The following is a 21,052-nucleotide window of genomic DNA, read 5'->3' on the forward strand; positions in this document are numbered from 1 at the left end:
GATGTATGAAACAACCTTGTAGACATCCTGACAAATAACAGCACAGTTCAATGTATCAAGCATTAAAGAGGCCAGTTTTCCTTGATCTTTTGACATATAAAAGGTTAATGTACAATACAAACATTTTTGTAAGTTTCAGATCTCAAAACTTCCTTTTTGTTGAAACCAAGCTCAGAAAACAACTCGTTTCGGATTTTGCCACATTATTGCATCATAGTGCGACGAAAGTCCGCCTCTATAGGTGAAGATCAGCACCTGATATGTGCATGTCATGTAGCAGTAAATATGAGACAGAAGCAAACACAGGATTCCTCCAGCAACAACACCACAGAGACAAGGTCAAAGAGAAGGCAGTGCCAACTATATTTGATCCAACAGTAATGTGACAACACACAAGTGTGAGTAACAGTGTTTTTTTAGTGTTTTTTTTACCATGTGTCACTATTGCTTTGTCTGTTACTGTACATTTTAATATGCAAAACTGTTACCCAATCATAGCAGTGGGTTTTTGTTTTTAAAGATTTTTAGTTTTTTTTATTTTTCGAGCAGTAACTGAACCCGACCCGAGCCCGACAGAGCATTAAGATATTTATGTCCGAGCCCGACCCGAGCCCAACACAGTTAAAATCGAATTTATTTCTCATACTAATGACACATGTACGTTTGTTTGTGTGGAAAGCCCGCTTTTATTAAGCAACTTTTTTACTTTTTTAATTTTATGTCATTAAGGCATTCGGAAATGTCAACAGATGAGCGCATACGGGACAACAAGCGCACGTTAACACAGGCGCGCACCAGAGTCCCAATCATATAGCCAATTGAAATTAAATTAACATAGGCCTACCAAAAATGGCCCAAGCTAACAGAACAAAATCCAAAAAAATTCACACAAGAGGTTCTGTGAACCTAGGTCTCTTAATGAAAATCAAATCAACACGAGTGTCCCCAGCGAAGTAACATTAACGTAACACAAATGCAGCTTATTGAAATGAAAATCACTCTTACCATTTTCCTCGAAAACTGTATAGGCTACTAAACTGCAACATGGGATCTATTTACATAATCCATCCATCAAAGTTTAGGCTAGTTGAGCCCGACCCGAACCCGAACATCATTTCTAAATATCTGTCCGAACCCGGGTCGGGTATCCATCCTCTAGTGTGTTTCACAGAAAGGCTCAAAAAAGGATAGAAAATAGCCTATTACTTATAAATCAGGATGTTTTTATATGTCAAAATTTTGATAACATTATAAGTGGACCTCAGACATCATTTTAAAATTAAGCATTATTTGCAGTTCATGACCCCTTTATACTTAAAGCATTAAGGGTAATTCAGTTTAAAAAGCACCTCATTTTACTCATTTCCATTTCTGGTAATACTTTGCATCAAGCGGATGATGCATGCACAAGGTAAAGTCCCAGTGCATTATGGGAATGGGTATAGAAACAGAGGGGGTTATTCCCAATTCCCTTTTCAATTCTTATCTTCACAGCTCAATTGGCGCCTCAGATTTTAATACCTGGCCGGTTCTTCTCCCCCAGCTCGGTGTGTTATATCTCTAGCTGGGTCAACACTCCCATGCCGTATGCACAAATACGCTTGATTATGAAGTGCTCCATTCTATTTTCGCTCTGTTGTGAAAACCACATCAGTCTTTTCCCAGGGTGTTCCCAGCTGAAATTAAATGATGCACCGGGTTTGCTTACTAAAGTAAAATAAAATTTGGGGGCAGTGAGAAATGCACCTGATAATAAAACAAAACAGACAGGGCATGTAAATAATACTTTATTTTTTATTTTTATGATGTTAAAATCTCATTAGTTTAATATCTGGTCTGAGATCTACGATTGCCAAAGACATATGGGTGAAGAACTATTCCCTTAAGAAATCTGTGCAAACGTACAGTACTGAGTGAATATACATGCCATGTAGGGATGACCCGACCTGATCTAGATTTTAATGTACTTGAAGTGTGCACCAAGCTCTAGGAAAATACAAGTATTGGATTGGGACTCAGTATCGGCAGACACTCCATATTCAATGACTCGTATCGGATTGGGGGCACAAAAAACTTGATCAGGACATCCCTAATGCCGTGATTTTCCTGTAGCTCAACCAGTAGAGCGTTGGTGCATGCAACGCCAAGGTCATGGGTTCGATTCCCAGGGAAAGCAAGAACTTATAAGAACGTAAATGTGTATCTTGAAATGCAATGTAAGTCGCTTTAGATAAAAGCGTTTGCTAAATGTAAATGTGCAAAACAATGTAAAAAACGTTCTAGAGAGGCAGATAACCATAATGTATTGACTCATAATACTGCAAAGGGGCTGCAGAAACAATCATGGATGTGCTATAGGATCCACAACATCACAGTTTCACCATCGCAAATCTGTCACAACTCAATCTAGATCCCTGCGGACCAAAGACAGCATGTGAAAACAGCTGTGACAGAGTCAGAACAAAGTAAAAGTGCCTCAGAGAGTGGCAGTCTCTCTGACATAAAAAACACATGAATCAAAGTTGCTCCTTGATGCAGTTTCTGGAAAAGTGTCATCAGAGGCAGAGAGAGCAGTTTATGACGGCGTTAGAAGTGGCCCATACAGGACAACATTTCTGTGTAAATATAGGCTACATAATAGTTATAATATAAAAGTGTTAATTTAATGTTTAAACATTAAAAACTATTTTTAAATGCAACTTTTAAATTGCATTTTAAAAAGGCATTTGCATTTGCCAAATGTTTTTTCGTATCCATTAGCCAATCAGTGAAAAAATATATACTGTAGCATTGGACAGTTCATCGTCTGGGCTCCAGACTGCGACCAAATGGTTGCATTTTGCGACATTTTTTCCAGCCGTTGCGACTAATTTTGTTAGAGGTCGCACTGGTGCTGTACTGTACTGTAACCATGGGATTGTGGCAGAAATAGTCAAATGTTTTTACACTATATTCATTTCAGGGTTCGTACAACCTTATGAGAGTGAAATTCAAAAATCACGTTCAACTCACTTCACACTTTTTTCCAGCACTTCAAAGCTCTGAATTCTATCAAATTTTTAACGTGATGACCAAAAACATTATTTGTTCATCCTTCAAAGATTGTCCCCATTTGTAAAACTAAACCACTTGGTGGCAAACAAACACTTTTATTTAAAAATAAATAAGTATACTATAACTATAACCAGTAGAGGGCGGCAGAGGAGCACTTATTGGCTTATTAGCCACTCTATCAGGTTTTACAGGCACATTTTTTGCTCTTGAGTGAAAGTTGTAGAAACCAGACATTGGTTTTTATCATCAGAACATGACAAACACTTGCCAAACACCTTACACAATAATATTACATGTTATTATCTCTTAGAAATGCACATTTCACAGTAGCTTGAGTTTGGATGCTGATGTAAATGTATGTTCATTAACAAGAACAGAAAACATCCTCATTATTATAGGGTCAAATTTGGTCTTCCATCGCATTTGGATCATGTTAACCACAGGTAAAACCATGCATTGCACCTCACCACAATGGTAAAAAGTAACTATATTGTTTCTATGGTATTTGTTATGGAAAAAAGTAGCCTACAGACATTCAGTATAATACAAATGCACAAAATAGCATAATACTGTTTTTATATTCCATTGATGTCTACATTAATATTATAATTAAATTTGATATTAATATCCGACATTTCTGCCACAATCCCATGGTTACAGTTAGCGTTACTACAGTAAATCCATGGTAAATGTTGGTGATTTGTGGATTGCAAAGCCTTCTAACTGTCTCGTTGTGGCTCAGTGTTTCTCCTGTTGTTGAGAATATCAGCGCTGTATCGTCAGGCTTTAAACTAGTTTAAAATCACGAGGCATTTGATTTGTGGTTTGTATGGGAGAACTCTACACCGAACTCGAACGCTTTCCACCCATTTTTTTTTTCTACGACTTTGAAACAAAATGCAAAATAAGTATTTATTGACAAGATAATTCATGCATATTGCATAGTGATAGCAAAGTGATCTGATAAAGCAATTTTTTACTATACAAAATAAGAATTTATGAACAATTTAAACTGAATTTGAAACCCAAACCAAGACAAAACCTTGTAAAACTGTCAACACTATAAGAACCGTGGAGCCGCAGGAGCCGAAACAGCATGAAAAAGCAGTTTTCACTGTAGCGGCTCTTTTCTTCAGATCATTAACACCATGTTGCAGCTCTGGCATTCATTCAACAGCACTTACATTTCATCTCTTGGTCCAACAACTCAAAGCTCTCTTTAGCTCTGTCCTTCAAAGTTAAACGTCTTCCTAAAGCGTCTCTCCCATGTCTAGAGACACCCTCAGCATCCTTTAACTGTTCACTGGGCCTAAAACAGATGCATCATTTGCTGCGTTCGGCGCCTCGCCTTCGGGGCTTGATTCCCTGAGACCTGTGGGACATTAATTCAAACATGATTTGTATCCCCTTGACTTTTACATGCTCTCGTTTGTAATTGCACTTGCTTCTGGCGCAAAGTTATTAACAAAAGCGAGCTGGAGTTCGACGGCGGAGAGCCTCGATGCCTTTGTACTGCACATCTATTGCTCGCTGCCCTTGATGATCAAATAAACACTGAAACTTTTGAAAGCCAAACCATCACGAATGCTGAAGATCTGGAGGAAATAATACATGTGTGACAATAACCTGTGAAAACAGTCTCGGGAGGAAAGGTATGGAGCAATTATTATATTTTTTTCTCCACTGATTGCCAGTTATAATGTTACACAAGGTTGGGATCGGTGATTTAAAAAAAGTAACTAATTTGTCAAGTATTTGCCAGCCTGTTTATCCATTAGCCAGTGAGATGTTTTTCAAATAAATATGCATAGTTATATACATGCAAGTTTTATTTCATTTACAAATGAAAAGTGCTTTATCTCATTTTATTATACATTTTCAATATAAAAAATGATCGGTTTCAGTATTTTGTGAATTTCTGCAGCCACTTGATTGTAATACCACAGCTGACCACTAGTCAATGAGATGGCATGGGAGAGTCATGCAGCCAAAGACTACAACAAAACATTGAGGAAGGAGAAGCAGTGGATGAAGAAGAGAAGTGGGCGACACACTGCAACCAATTAAATATTTACAGAGGCACTTCCTTCTGACACCTTGATGATGAAAAGAGGCAGCCCAAGAATTATCAGATGGCTGGAGCCCGAGGCTGGAGAGTATTAAACATTAAATGGCAGAAAGATCCTGTTTTTCCACGTCTGATCCCATTAACTCCGTCCGGGCTGCGTGAAGCCCTCATACGAACGTGTCGAGTTCAGATCGCCGCTTCCCACCTGCCCTTTAGCCACCTGTCACATCAACACCAGCGCGGCGGCACTGACTTCAACCACCTGCTCACCGTTTACTCAAGCTTGAGATGAGTCACTCTGTATTTCACATGAGAAAAGAGGAAGGTTTGAACTTCCTTACTGAAAAGACCAGCAGGCCTGGTTACTACCAACGCCAACAAGACTGCTTAAAGCAACGCTAAAGACCTTTTCCTCTTCGGTCCCCCTACAGGTTGGAAGTGGAATTGTGCATTACCGCTGTCGTAAATAATTTAGCCTACCGTTGCACGCACGCTATTTGTTTATCCAGCACCGGCTTTGGAAATAACGATGTCCACAGACAAGGTAGAGTATGTTGCATGATTTTATGAAAGTATGATGTGTATTGCGACATCAGAAACGAAGAAAAACGAAATAATGACATTGCTTTTTTAGATTGTGTGAAACGGTCTAGCAATAGCAAGATAGGTTTACACAAGGATGAAAAATAAAAACTTGTTGCCTAATAGTTTAGTATGTAATAGCCATTTGCATTGTCTGTTAAAATCTTGAGCATTTTATTGGAAAAAAGTTTTAGTCCAATGTTCACTCTAGTTCGAGCTCTTTCTCTATCATGCTCCCGTTTCCCTTTCTTCGCCTCCTCCGACATCATACCCTTCCTTTTATTTGCAGACTCCGTCATGATGACAATTCAAAAGCAACCTGGCTGCTAGGCATCTTCCATTTCTATGTACCTGCCGAGTACGCTCCTCCCAGAGCCTTGCTCCACCTATCGGCTATTTTAACACTTGCCGTAAAGCACGTCAAATTTGTAGTCTCTTATGTCTCATTCGAACTACAGATCCGCTACCCGATCTGGCAAACTTGCCTAGTGCGTTTATAGCAGATATAGGGCCACAAAGCGAATGCAGAAGTGCCGTTCACCCTGTTACGAGTTGATGAACCACTGAAACGATTTTGGAAACATTATTTTAAGGTACAAAAGAATCTTTGGTGTTGCTTTAACTGAGCTTCAGAAATAGTTCAGACAAAAATTCGGACATTATTTACAGCAAAACGGAAGATTAGCAGTGAAACACAGTGGGTTTTTTTCCTCACGCTAAGCTATCATATGACTTCAGAAGACCTGGAACACAGCACAAAATTTGTACGGACAACTTTTATGATGCTTAATAGTCTGGATATTCAAATTATGGCCACTTCAGATATATACAGTATATATATATATATTTATTGTCTGCCATTTATCAGTTATTGACCATACATTATGTTTCAGCATATATATTATATATGCACAATATTATATTATATTATAATGTACAGTATATACACACACACACACACACATAGTTGTAATCAAAATTATTTAACCACCATTACAAATCAGGTTTATTGGTAAAATTGACAGACTTTCAGCTGTTTGCAATGAACAAATCAAACAAAAGTAACTGAAATAGCTCAACACAACAAATATTTCAAGTGGTTTCCCCAAATTGAACTGAAAATGCCATTTTTAATGACTTCTGCTGACTCAAAAATATTGAACCTCCTGGATATAATCCCTCAAAACAGCATAAATCTGCAAAACAGATGCAACTAATCAAGGGCTTCATTAGCTGCACCAGGTGTGCATGAGCTAGAACACATGAACTATCTAAACTGGCTAGGTTCACAAACGAGTGTCACATTTGATTCCATGTTAGAAATATGGCTAAGTCAAAAGTTAAGAGAAGATATCATCGCCCTTCACAAACAAGGAACGGGATACAAAAATATAGTGCAGGCATTAAATGTAATAAATATTATATGCACTACTGTTCAAAAGTTCGGGGTCGGATAGATTTTTAGGCCCGGTTTCACAGACAGGGCTTAGACTAAGCTATTAGGGAGTAGTTCAATTAGGGCAATTTAGCAGTTTTTATAAACGTGCCCTCGAAAAACAATGCCACTGACATGTTTAGAGATATGTCAGTGCAAGTTGCTTTCAGTTAAAACATCTCAAACATGCATTTTAGTCTAGGACTAGCTTAAGCCTTGTCTGTGAAACCAGGGGGTTAATGTATTTGAATGCCTCACCAAGGCTGCAGTTATTTGATCAAAAATACAGTAAAAATAGGAATATTGTGAAATATTATTACAATAAAAAATTATATTTTTTTTCTATGAGAATATTTTTTAACATGTAATTTATTCCTGTGATCAAAGCTGAATCTTCAGTGTCACATATACAAATATACACATATATTTGTGTAAACTGTGTTACAGATTTTTTTCCACGATTCTTTGAGTTCAAGAGACCAGCATTTATTTGTAATAGTAATCTTTTGTAAGATTATAAGAGACTTTCCTGTCACTTTTGATCAATTTAATGCATCCATGCTGAATAATTATAAATTTAAAAAAATTAATGAATAATCTAAAGGAACTTCAAGTATGCAAAAGAGGTTGGAGTGTTTAAACGGATCATTAATTCCACTTAGTTCACATCGCGTATTGACTTAGCTGGTGTCATGAGATACAGATTTGGCTTCGTTTGCAAACAGATTAAAGGGTTTTGTACCTCATTTTACACACAGTTTTGTATTGATTAGACGTGGAGCCTACTAGGCTATATTGTGCATAAACCCCACCGCACAGTAAACACTGATCACACACCGGTGACTCATAAAACACTCATTAGACCACTGTTGTTACCTAACGTTCACGTCTTGGTCATGCACTCGTCTTCTGTTCACGTAACGCTTGCAATACTGCTCAATTCTCCGGTCATAATTCCCTCTCCACGTATCCGTCAATATACAGCTCCACCACGAGGCAGAGAGACCGCATCAGCTCGATAAACTCCAGAGATCTTTACCATCGAACCTCGCATCTGTCAAAGCAGCTCACAGGTCCACGTCCCGCAAGACATGTCAGTTTTACCCCCTTTCTATCTTGGATAAAAGCCCAAACCCCAAAGCACTCTGAGATCAATACAGTAGTTAAACTGTAGCCTTGCAGAAAACCTCACACACTCTCACCAAGAGACCAGGCCTCGCGTTATACCGTGCAAACGCATCCCTGGTCATTTTGACGGATTGGTCGAAAACGGATCGAGTCTCTTTCAAACACAGTGTTTCGTGGTAAAGCGAACATGTCAAGTCGTGAAAAATGGAGCGGACCGAAATACGATTCTTTTATCCAACCATTAGATAAAGCAAAGTGCTGAAAACACATCTGCAAATTGAATTTTTGAGCAAATGCACATTCCTACTCGTGCTGGCATTTAGATCTCATTTGCCTTTTTGTTTAATTTCTGTATGCTGCACAAGCGCTGTGGCGTATCACAATGGAACGAGCTTATTAATGACTCATGTATCCCAATAATTGAATCTTTTGCAAGTGTCTACAACACTTGGAGGAAAAACTTGCTGTCTAAAAGTGTAGGAAATGCTACAGAGAAGTGGCAACCATTCAGAATGATAATGCAATAAATATTTTCATATAATTAATTTTTAGGCAAGCATTATAAAATGTACGTTCCATTTAAAAAATAAAATCAAAACACATTAAAGAGAAAATGTATGGTGAATTTAGGCTTCGAAACTGAATAATGAACAAATATTCTTTGTGTGCGTTGTTTGAACTGAAAACAGGCTAAATGCTGAAAATATAATAAATGCTCTTAAAGGATTCAATCTATTGCTGTGCTGGTGCAAGATGATAATCTAAATCTTAAAATATGCAGAAACAATTACAGGTAAATGTCAAATAAAACTTGACTAAAAGTGTGGGAAATGTTAATACGCAGTGAAAACCACTCAGATTGAATGCATTTATTTAATTTTGTATTTATTGTTTTATAAATATTATAAGTAATTTTGTTTATCTCTTTTTCACTTCCTGATGCTTTTTTAGCACTGCGTGAAATTTATGCTTTTCTTTGTGTTTAATAATTCTAATGCAGCCACAGTGAATGATGGAGAATGCATCATAAACCAGCTAATTAATGTTATTTACTTGTAGAATTTGGTAAGCTTTATCACTATTCTTCATCATCAGTACAAAACAAATTATTTTGCAATAAAGTGCACAATAAGAATTTAAAATAGCATTTAAAATGCTAAAATATTATAAACGCTCAATAAATGCTCTTAAAAGGTTAAATCATTATTGTCCTTTTAGAACAAAATGATAATCTTAAAATATGCAGAAACAATTACAGGTACATTTGGTAAATATTATCAAACATGCACAGTAAGTTTTAGGAACGTGTTAATAAATTCCATTACGATTTCATCTTGACCTTAAAGACATCACATGCAAATGACCAAATCGGCCATTACATCACAGGCCCCGCATCACTTCCTATCTCAACCCAATAGGCCGAATATACAGTGTACGCGTCCCAGTGGGTCTTCTGCTACCATCTTCTCTTTGACATTGATAAATGAAAGTTTCTTTCAGAATTATCTACCTGACACTGATGCAGCGCGTCACGCTCATTCTGAATGCGTGTGTGTGCAATGCCATGTCACGGGGAGTGAATGTGGGTGGAAGCGTCAGCTCCGGGCATCTGGCACGGTCAACGTGCGGCTGAGAAGCGCTCCTAAAGGAGGAGAGACAGGGGAACGCGAGAGGGCCGGAGGGCGGGGGGGTTTCAGGCTTGCTACCCAGGAGTCTGCTCTGTCAGTATAATTCAGCACTGGCACTAAGAACAAAACCCTGTTACCTCAGGGAGAAGAAACCAACCAACACCTGCTTAGGAAAGAGAGAGAGAGAGAGAGAGAGAGAGAGAGAGAGAGCGCTCCAGGGTTGAAGGGAGGGGCGAGAAGCGTGCAGCAGCGGGACGCTGTCAGGCTGCGGTAAGAGACGGCGAGAAAAGGAGATGCAAGAGAATTAAAAAAACAAAGAGTGTTCAGAATAGCATACTATACTGCACATACTATACTGCACTCACTATACTGCACATACTATACTGCACATATTATACTGCACATACTATTTCTGCAGACACTTCAGAGCATGCTGTGTGCAATGATGCATCCCAAAATGCAATGCTCTTCACTTGACCTTCCATTCCTATGAACCGGAAGTGACATCAGACATGATTTTTATGATTCATGAATCATACAATTCTTACTGTTTCTGCAGTACATAGAATGCATACTGTGCATACCATTACAAATTATGTACAAATTATGTGCAATACAATAAAAAAAACAGTGCTCATTGCTGCATCCCACAAGGCAATGCCCTTCACTTGACCTTCCCTTTTTAAATATGCTGAAAGACCCGGAAGTGACATCAGACATGATTTTTCAACCGCAGGACAGCATACTAGCATACTACTCTTACTTTTTCTACAGTACATAGCATGCATACTTAGCACATTTTCAGTATGCATAAAGTACCAGGATGTGCAGTTTTTGTCAAAATGTGCATTTAAAAAAAACAAAAAAAAACCGTATCCCACAATACAATACACTGGACTTGACCTTTCATGCCAAATATGACGAATAAACCAGAAGTGATATCCGACATGATTTTCATTTGCAGTACAGCATACTACCACACTACTCTTCTGCAGTACAAAGGATGCATACTGTGCATACTAAGCACATTTCAGTATGCATACAGTACCAGGATGTGCCGTTTTAGAAGAGCCCAATGTGTGCAATACTTTATTCCACATTCATTTCATTTTATTATACTTTCATTTCCAATATATGAGAAATATGAACCAACTTAGAACTGCGATTTCCGAAATCCCTTGCTTGACTTATTATTCATACTGCTAGGTTAAGATATTTTTACACAGAGGTGTATTAAAAAAAAGAAAAAGATAACCGGATTGTTCCGGATTGAATTAAACGTGTCATATGCTATAGTTTTAAATGTTTTTTTATTGCAAAAACATTTCGCTTTCACATATTGCATAAAAAAAATATATATATTGCAATTGATATTCACCAAGTAGAAAAACAGTATTACATTCAAGTAGTATGCAGAATATACATACTAGGCTATAGTGTGCTAGTATGCTATTCCAAACACGTGCTTAATTTTCATTCCATATGAGTAGCTTGTTTTTTTCCACTGCTGATCATACCATACAGAGCAGAATAAAGCTCTTGAAGCTAATATTAATTTGAACCCTGAACGTTCAACACTGATCTTCACCATAATTCTCTCCATCAAACTTCAAACACAAGCGCTGCCACTCCAGAACCCTGTCTGAGCGCCGAGAGATTCCTGGCTGTCTTCCACACGACGCACTTGTGTTGTAGCTGTTGTTGTTTGCGTCTGCCTTCTGCCGGTTTTGTTTTGCACGGATGAGACGAAACACTTGGCGTTGCGACGGGGGCTCAGTTACACAAGCGCGCGCTTCCCTCGATGACTGCGTTTGCTGAGGCACTTTCTCAGATGAGCCCCACACACACACACATTCAGCCAAATGGCCCTCATAAAACCGCCGTCGAGAGGCAACACCATAGCATATTTTGGGTTTTTGCTTTTGAGGCGAAGGCGCATTAAAGGGCAGCGATCGATGGAGGGCCATTTAATCTGCTCTCAGAACCTGGCTTAGTGTGGCTGGGCATCTGGGAGATCGCAATTCCTACCGCCTCCGTCTTTCGGACAAGAGACGGATCAATGTCTCGCAGCCTGGCCGCGGATTTGCGCGGGAATCTGAGAGTTTGTGCCCGCGGGTGATGATGTCATTGAGTGGCGGGACTGTTCATGAAACACAACAACTACTATAATTTGCAAATGCCCAGTTTCAAAGAACAGAACATGGATTGTGTATAATTGTGTGCATGACATTGACATCACTGGGGATTTTTGTCCCACATTATAAAACAGCTCAGGGCAGGGACGAGCTAATAAACAGGAAGCATGTCCAATTGTCAAGCATGCACTGTTAAATGTCGCTGTAGATTTAGCAGCACAGTACTGTAATAACCTACAGTACAATACTGCATTTCTATATTACAGTAAAGTACCGTAATTTGCATTGTATTGTGGGTAATTTTGTTTGAGCGGGAACATTTTACAGTACATTTTAGTGTTGCTGTAACCTAGCTGTAACCTGGCTGTAATATGCCAGGCAATAATACAGGGTTGCTGTAAACAGAGAGCGCGCGCGCCGCCCGACTGACGTCAGAGCACAACTGCAGGCAGATCGCAGCAGATCACTCGCTGGATGAATGGATCTCACTCTGCGGATATCTGGAAATTTGGTAAGTTAATTTTGAATTTTATAATAAGGTTTTAGGATTTTACACTATAGTGTACAATAGACAGTGGAAGTTTAGCCAGCGACGGTTGCAAAAACACCGTTAGTTAGATCTGCTCTTTCACCCCGCTGCTTGTCTCGACATTTTCAAATCTAACTCGAGATTTGAACATTGAATTAACATTACCTTTCGGTTTATTTCGACCAAAACAGACTTGGTGATTGTTGGAACGGTGGAAGGACAAATCGAGGTGGTTAATTAATGTTAAATGTGTTATACAATCGTCTGCGAGATAAAATTACTGCATTTGACATGTTAACGTTACGTTTGAAGGATCTTATGATAACAAAAATGTCTAACTGTTATCTGTAAGGATCCTTTCCATAACATCCGAGCCTGTCAGTGGTAAAAACAAGCACTTATAATAGACATAAAGTACGTTATTTTGCTCAAAATGCTATATTTGCAGTCCGTTTCTCGGATGGCGAACTTGATGGTTTTATGATTTTACGAACTTTTATGATAAATACTGGACCAAATTTATTAAGTCGTTTAGACACAAAAACACGTGAAAACACGGGTTAAAAATACTGCACTTTCCTTTGCAACGCAAAATGGGTGATTTGGTGTAAGAGAGATTGGCTATTGGTACCAGTTTAGCCTTTTATTTCATTTCTATTTAGGCGGGAGACCCATTTCTGTAGCATTGTGATTTGTAATGACAAATAATGATTACTATAATAATTAAAAATATAAATAAAGGTGTAAATTGATCAATAAAAAAACTATCAGAGTTAATAATGATCTATTAGGCAACAAAGACAAGTAAAATGCATGCCAAAAAAGCAAGTTAGAATATTTAGAGAGGTCAAGTGAAGCTTAAATGAAGCTTATTTTTGTTAACCTAGATGTATTGTAAGCAGATGTATGAAATATATGTCCTCAACAAGAAACATACCAGTTAACTGAATAATATGTATTTTGATTTCTTACAGCTGTACGTGTGGGACAATTTTATTTGCAGCCTGGGAAGGAGTTTTCTGTAAGTATTAGCCATGTTAATTCAATGTTTTAAACTTAAAGTTTTAAAATCTAAAGGTTACATTTTTATTATAATTTTTTTTTAATTGGCTGCTTTTTAAATTTTTGTTATTTCTACAAAATTTTATTTTACAATTGATCTCTTACACTGTCTGCTCATCTTTATTGGTGCTGTGGATAACAGGATTTGTCATACGTGTTTTTGTGTGTCATGTCTTTTTCAGTTTTGGTCACCGCCAGGTTCCAGTACCACGTCAAAGTCCCAGCCAAATTTGAAAGAATGTCCAGCTACAGCTGCAAGTCATGCAGTTTCTCAACCTCTCACGCCGACTTTTTGGAACTTCAGCTTATTCACCGTATCCCCCAGAGTTAGATAAGTGAAGTCCATACATACCCTTTTCATCTCCGTGCGTGCTGTAACTCTGTCTGACGCACCCACCGCTAGCCTAGCTTAGCACAAAGACAGGAGGTAAACGTCTCCAGCTAGCATACTGCTCCCAATAAGAGACAAAATAACGCCAACATTTTCCTATTTACATGTTGTGATTTGTATAGTCGTCACAGCGTGTACAAATAACAAGGTCACATGAGACAACCATCTTCTAACCGTACACATACTGGGAACTATATTCTCGTGGGCGAATGACTACTACTTGGGCGGAGTGATTAGCGCAACACTCTGAGCGAACTCTCTGATCCTCACCACAGGTGCTGCGAGTAAATCACTCCGCAGAAGTAGCAGTGCTTCGCCTTCTGAGAATATAGTTCCCAGTATGTGTACAGTTGGAAGATGGTTGTGTCTCATGTGTCCTTGTTATTTGTACACGCTGTGACTTTACAAATCACAACATGTAAATAGGAAAATGTTGGCGTTATTTTGTCACTTATTGCGAGCAGTATGCTAGCTGGAGCCGTTTACTACCATGGCCGAGAAGGGTCACAACACATACAAACGCCACAACAACTACATATTCAGAAAACACCTCCAAATTCAGAAAACACATGCAAACGCCACAACAACTACATATTCAGAAAACACCTCCAAATTCAGAAAACACATACAAACGCCACAACAGCTACATATTCAGAAAACAACTTCGTCGATTTCACATCACCTACGCTGCAAATATTCACAGCACTAGCAAATAGGGAAACGAACTGCAAACTGCAAAGACACAATGGAAATGTTTCCAGGGGGGCCTTAATCAGTGACGGACCCGCATCCATCCGGTTGTCTTCGCGCTATCTGAATGTGCACTTTTGTTGTCTACAAGTCTGTCATAATAAAAGAGAAACACTTACCTCTTGCTCTTGTAGCCATAGACAACAAAAGCGCACATTCAGATAGCGCGAGGACAACCGGATGGATGCGGGTCCGTCACTGATTAAGGCCCCCCTGGAAACATTTCTGTTGTGTCTTTGCAGTTTGCAGTTCGTTTCCCTATTTGCTAGTGCTGTGAATATTTGCAGCGTAGGTGATGTGAAATCGACGAAGTTATTTTCTGAATATGAAGTTGTTGTGGCGTTTGTATGTGTTGTGACCCTTCTCGGCCACCGTAGTTTACCTCCAGTCTTTGTGCTAAGCTAGGCTAGCGGTGGGTGCGTCAGACAGAGTTACAGCACGCACAGAGATGAGAAGGGTGTGTGTGGACTCATCTAACTCTGGGGGATACAGTGAATAAGCTGAAGTCCCAAAAAGTCGGTGTGTTCCTTTAACTATCCCTTTAAAAGCTGTTTACCTGTAAAGTGTTGGTGTACTGGACATGTAGTGTTCCTAAATGAAATGTTTTTTTCACAAATACACAAGTGTAATTGATTAATAAAAAAATGTTTTTTTACAATAACATTGTTTGGATTGATTGATTTAGAGTTATTCTGAAGTTGCAGTATAATATTATTACCTGTAAATGTATATACTATAATAACTCAATATTATATAAATATAATATTATCATTATTAGTAATTTGAAAATTATAAAATTTAGAAATAATGTATCAATATAGATTTTACAGTACAATACTGTATAATTAATTACAGCAGAAACAGAAACATTACAAAAATACAGTAAAAATACAGTAAAGTACTGTTTTGTAGTTTACAGTACCGATCTTGTGTACTGTAAAGTAAATTACAGTAAAGTTGCTGTAAATCAAAATACAGTAACTTGCTGGCAACCTTGCTGCCAGTACTGTACTGTAAAAATACAAGAAAATCGTTAACAGTGTGGAGTTTTATTGGATAATGCACTTACACATGTTATTTTTAATGTTTTGCTGAGTTGTCGTCGCGGTTGTTATCAATGGAGAAAGTCTCACTGGAAGTTCACGTATAGCTCTCTGACAAAAGCTCCATGGCTTGTATTCCACTCAAGTTAATCATAAAATAAAATGCAAAAACACTAACCACTGAAATATAAAAATATTTGCTGATCAAAACTAGTTCTGGATGGCAGATTTCATCATTTTAATAAAATAGCACATACCAAAAGGAATGCCCAGCCTATAAGAATATTAACATCTTCACCCTCTATTCAAATATTATTCATATTTTGTAATATTGCCTAGTTGTGCTTGGAGTTAATTGTTTTATATGTGATAATAACGGAATGAAACATGGCAAATTGTCCAGACATCAGTTTTGGCCAGGCTGTCATACAAAGAAATTATGAACACATGCAGAAACAAAAAGGTTTTTTTTTTTTTTTTTGATCATAGTACTTTAACCAAGTTTAGTCTTCCCTCATATTTTGAAACTTGAAGTCATTAAAAACAGATATCCCCTCCGGACATCACTTTAGGCCACTACAGTATATTATGCTACTATACCTGACAGATATTACTGAGATAAATGCCTTGTGGATAATATTTGTGTGTTCAGGATTGGCTGAAATGTCTTTGGAGGCGGGGTTTCGCAAAAAGTGGGTGTGGCAAAATTACTCATTCATTTAATCAATCAGTGATTAACTCGATTAATATGTTGCAGACCCATCTGTTAAAGGTTTAATGAGGCAAACGCGTGAACCACATGAGCTGAATTTACAAGTGTTAGATATATAAGCACAAAATCTTTGAACTTTATTTGCATAAAGACCTCAAACTGTGGAGTTCCCGTGATTCGCTCACTTTCATCCAGCTTTATTTAATTCATATAGTGCCTCTGTGTTTTATGCATTTTTAATTCAGTTTTGTGTCAAATAGCCTTTTTAGCTGTCAAATGTAATATTAGTTACTAAAGACGTTTAAAAAAACATCTGTAATTACTTACAGCTCATTTGACGCACTGAAACCGGAAGATCAAACTGAGCGGATTGAATTGCAGCATTCAGCATTCAATGCATGGTGATATGTTCATATAGATAAACATACTGTATGCATACATGCATTGTATATAAAATGCCAATGTTATACACAAGCTGATTTTGTGATACACACAACCCAGACAGCAACATATAGTGTCGGCCCAGATCCGGCCCACGTCTGGTACACGTGGAATCATGAACCATGAACTTCACAGTGTTGTTTGTGGTGGATCTAACTATCATCTCCCATCAGAAAATAAAGTTTTAAAGTAACTTTTGAAGAACTTTGGAAAAAAAAAATTAAATAAGCAAGAAAGAAATGCTGATAAATAATGCATTATTTATTTCAATCCAAAAGCAGAGGCAGTGAAATATCAGGCAAATTTCTCTCATCAGTCTGAAATGTGTAATATTAGTGGATGCTTGATGCTTAAAGTCCAGGTCTCTATAGGAGCTGAACAGGATTTTGGATCAGCAGTGCAATGAGAAATGGTCAACTTCATGCAAAGATGCAAATGAGAAGTGTTAATGCACACAAATAATTGTATTTGCCTTGAGTTATAATGGTGCAGTTATGCTTAAAATATCTGATGTTTGAATGTTATTTTTCTTGTGTACTTCAGCACTTCTATTTTGCAACGGCACATTAAACCCGTTTAAACTTTCCTTTTATCATGGCAGTCAGTGCATGTTTTGTTTTCTGTCTGAAGTGATACCTGTAAAAACTTATTTTTATTAAATCTACTTAACTCTAATTGCTCCACTGGTTCTGTTTAAAGTGCATGTGTGATATTGCACTCATAAGAGGAAAAAAATAAAATAATAATAGCATGTTTAATTTAGAAATAAACAAGAAAACAACAGTATTAATGTTGCAAAGTTTTTCAATTATGAAACAACATACAATTTCAGCTATAAAGCATGTACAGATCTAAGCAGACAATAGTGTCGTTATTCAGCTCAATTGGTTCAATGTTGATTCAGTTCAGCTCAATAAATGTGTGAATGTTGTGAAGTTCATTAGTTATGAAGCGACTCATAAAGCAGCTCTACAGAAGACAATAGTGCCGTTATTCACCTCAATTCATTTCAATTCAGCATAGTTTCATTTTCACCAATTTCATTTTTTAAAATGAGGATTCAACAAGGCAAGATTAAACAAAATAGCTGAAATGACTTTTGATTATACTTAAAGATAACCCTCTGATGCATTGTGAACACTAAAGATGTCTCTCAGAATTAATAATATTGAATTATTAATGCCATATTATTAGAAATGATTATATTCTTGCTTTAAAGTTTAAAACCCGGCAAAACATTAAGATCAGAGATGTTATTGCTAACGGAAACTAAAAACATTCAAAATATGTTGTTAGCTGAAATAAAGCTGAAATAAATATAAATATTAGATGAAGTTAGAAATGTAGTCATGGAAACCGACTGGAATAAAATAAGCTGAATAAGTAGTAAAACTCTAATTAAAATAAATAAATGAATGCTAAATAGAATAAAAACGAATAAAAATGACAAAAGAACAAAACCACTAAAACTTAAATAAAATAAGCTGAAATTGAAAATATAAAAAGCTCATTCAAAATATTAATAAATAGTATAATATTGTTTCAATAATACTAAAATATCACTATTTGTGATTAAAAAAAATCATGCATCATGCAGTTGAATTAGTGGGAATGTTTTTTTGCAGTGATGTCATCATAGAGCTCAATTCTCATCCAATAGTGTCAGTCAAACTGATGATATTACTGTATATGAAGTGTCCTCAATGACTCCTGGCAAACAAAGTCTGGAGGATAAGTGATTAAACACATCCCGATAAGAGTTTCCACAAGTAGTTGCACTTTTCCAAGTAGGACTTTTTAACATACTCTGATACTCTTATAATCTGACTTTTTAAAATATATATTTTATATTTTGAATATTTCAGCAGGATTCTCCTTTTTTTTTCTTTTTTTTTCGGAGAGCCGGTTTTATTTTTGGCCCTTTTTTACTTTTTAATTCTCCATTTTCATGCGAACCAAATGAGTTCCTTGAGACTCAAGCATGCTTTTAGAAGTTCCTCAAGCATGCACCATGTGGTTAGAGAGGGTTTAAAAATAAATGAACAACAGACGATGTTGTGATTTATTTTAGTGTTTGCTCGAGGCAGAGGAGCTAATGTGACCGTTCTGTCATACATCAGTTGGTCCTTCATCGGAAATATCTCCACAGATTTACGAGAGGTCGGATTAACTTGCCATCTGACAGCTCCAATTAAACTCTGATATTACGAGCCCGAGGGCCGCCTGCGAGCGTTTAATCAATTCTTAAGTCTGATGTGTCTCCCTCAAACCCAAATCTGCTCGACTTCAGCGAGGGCCGTGTCCGTGTCGCCCGTGTGCTGAGCTCTGGTGTAAGTGTCTGATGTTAATAACTGCTGGTGACAGCTGTGATGAACACTCGTTTCTGCTTCTTTTATGTTCAAAATGCAATACATAACTTACTTAACACTGATCGGTTCACTCTGTGCATTGCAGCATTATAGACTCATTGGAAAAACATGCCTCTACCTACATTTGTGCAAAACACTTACCAAAAAAAAAAAGGCAAAGGTTTGTAATCATTATGATTTGTTGATGCTTTAGAAAGAAGTCTCTTCTCTTATTTTGTCAAAAAATAAATAAAATAAAAATACAGTAAAAATAGCAATATTGTGAAATATTATTACAATTTAAAATAACTGTTTTCTATTTGAATATATAGTAAAGTGTAATTTATTCCTGTGATCAAAGCTGAATTTGTCAGCTTCATTACTCCAGTCTTCAGTGTCACATGATCCTTCAGAAATCATTCTGATATGATGATCTGCTGCCTAATTATTATTAATGGTTCTTGTTATCATCAATGTTAAACAATGTTTTGCTGCCAAGTATTTTGTGGAAACGATGATAATTTTTAATGAATAGAAAGTTCAAATGAACAGCATTTATCTAAAATAGGAATCTTTTGCAACATTATAATATATAACTTGCGCCCTTGCTGAATAAAAAGATTGTTTTTTTATTCATGCGACGCCCCCTCGCCGGGACTCTCCCGCCCCCTCAGATCACCATGAATGTTAAAGTGATTTTAATGATAAATATGCTACACTGTCAGAAATAGGGGTACAGTAGTCCATTTCTGTCCCCCAAGGTACAATCTATACTAACGTACCCCATAGGGCTTATTATAAGGTACATACATGTACCTTTCTGAGGGTCAAAAAGCATTAAAAGGTACATATATGTAGCGTTTCTTTTAAGGGTTAAGGTACAATATTGTACCCTTGAGGGTACAGCCCCAGTGACAAGCCATTGTACCCCTAAAGGTACAATGATGTACTTTATTTTCTGAGAGTGTATTTAAAAATCACATTTGCCAATTGCATTTTCTTCCTAGAGTGAATATTAAGATAAAATAACAACATTTTAGTTAAGGACAGTCTGTTAGGCAAAGTCACATTTTGATTGGTCGTTTGATTTAGCGTGCTCCCTCACCCCAACATTACGTCAAATTTCTTGCACTGCGGAAAGTTCACACGAAGGCTATACGGACTGGAGAACGGACACTCCATTATTTCAAGGTTGCATATTGCATCATATCGTTTCACAATGGACATTCGAAAACGGATTAAAAAGAAAGAACCCACAACACCTGCAACACACCGTCACCGTATAGTGTACCAGAGGACCTCGGTGAAGACAAGCCAGTCCAGGTTTGTCTCAAGCAGTTTCCAAAGAAACAAGAACATAAAAATGACTGTAAGTGGTCATTTTCACCAAATTGGTACAATGATAGGGAATGGCTTGAGCAAGCAGATTCGGCATTTTGTTTTCCCTGTCGGAAATTAGGCGGGAGTGACTCTGTGTTTACAAGCACTGCTTTTAGCACTTGGAAGCATGCGGCAGATAAAGCGAAAGGATTTTACAGACATGCAAACTGTGAAGAGCATCTGGCATGCATGGCTATTTGGAAAGAGCAGCAATTGCGATGTTCCACAGGAAAAGAGATTTCAGCCCTAGTTAATTCAGACTCGAAACCGCCTTAATGTGTCTGCAATAATAGACATTACTGAATTCCTGGTATCAAACGAACTGCCATTGAGGGGTACCCTTGATTCAGCTGATGACAGAGGTCA

The 21,052-nt window shown here is 37.4% G+C and overlaps 1 protein-coding gene across 1 annotated transcript in view; it reads right to left on the minus strand.

The window, feature by feature from the left end:
• iglon5 (IgLON family member 5) overlaps positions 1-21,052 on the minus strand; it is a 204,016-nt gene that overhangs the window by 40,767 nt on the left and 142,197 nt on the right. The gene's annotated exons all lie outside the window — the stretch shown is intronic.

This window comes from Rutilus rutilus (genome assembly GCF_951802725.1).
Source record: "Rutilus rutilus genome assembly, chromosome: 17".
In the NCBI taxonomy this organism is placed as follows: Eukaryota; Metazoa; Chordata; class Actinopteri; order Cypriniformes; family Leuciscidae; genus Rutilus; species Rutilus rutilus.